Below are 1,269 nucleotides of genomic sequence, written 5' to 3'. Positions count from 1 at the left end.
CGGGTACACTGGGACCCCGACTCCTCGGGCAGTTTGCCCACCTCAAACCACCAGTAGAGCCCAGTGGCCAGCATGGCACAGCACCTGCCCAGCACGAGCCCTGCCCAGCACGAGCATGGCCACTCCCAGCCCAGAGACTGCAGGCTGTGCTTGTTGACGGGCTTCATTGGGCACCCGGCATAGGGACAGGAAAGTGCAAACAGGATCAACAGCACAAGGAGGGGCCACGTTGCCGGGACACAGGTCCCGGGTAATAAAGGCTGCTGGGGAGGGACCCGCAGACCAGACCAGCAGCCCCACCACCATGTGCTGCGTCGGCTCGCCCGCCGGCTGTGGTGCCCTGGGCTGCGCCCCCATCTGCTGCCCGCCCGTGGTGTGTGGGGGTGCCTGCGACTCCCCCGACCCCAGCGGGTCTCTGCTGTGCTGTCCCAGTGACGGCATGGTCACATCCTGCCAGCCGCTCTGCAACCCTCATTGTGCGTGTAGCCCTGCCTGTTGCATTCCTGTGACCTGCCAGACCATGGAGTGCAAGGCCCACTTCTGCCCCATCTGCTTCTGCGTGCCTGCCTCGCTCTGCATCCCCACCTGCTGCTGACGCTACAGTGGGTGAAGCCATGGCTCCTGATCCTGGAAGCTGAGCTGTCCATCAAAGGTCTTCACCCTCTGGTTCTGCCCTTCACGCGAACAAGCTCTCCAAGCCCCACAACTGGCTGATCACCAAAGACCCTACCCCCTCCTGCTGGGTTGCTGAACCAGGAGCCCACCCCACTGGCTGGTTAATAAACACATCCACCTAGCTCCCTCTCCCCAGAAATGGTCAGGAGCCCACGCCCCGGGGCCGGGAGGGCAGTTTGTGTGTGCAAAGGGGCTGGGGGGCAGGGCTGGGGACTGGCCCATCCTCATGAAAATGTCCCGAGGGGGGCCCAAGCTTGGTGCCCACCTCTGTCCTCCCTGCCCTCATAGTCCCGCCTGCAGCCTGCGAGGCCGGCCAAGCACCACCATGCCCTTGGTCATGAGCCAGGGGATGCTCGGCCACTCCCGTGAAGAGCCCTGACCAGGTGGTCTAGCACCAGGACAGAAGAGGGTGTGGTGACAGCCCAGCCAGGCTGCTCCCCCAGCCACCCATTCCAGCCACTGCCTGGCCCTCAGCAGGGAGAAGCAGCACCTGTCTTCTGCGCACCTGGGGTACCGGCCAGTGTGCTGGCCGCCATGACGCCTAGCCAAGGCAGCTCCTGGTCGTGGATGCCCGGGGATGGGGGGGGGCGGGGG

The sequence above is a fragment of the Bison bison genome, unplaced genomic scaffold (assembly GCF_000754665.1).
Source record: "Bison bison bison isolate TAMUID 2011002044 unplaced genomic scaffold, Bison_UMD1.0 scf7180017864037, whole genome shotgun sequence".
Taxonomy (NCBI): Eukaryota; Metazoa; Chordata; class Mammalia; order Artiodactyla; family Bovidae; genus Bison; species Bison bison.
This window is presented reverse-complemented; position numbering follows the sequence as displayed.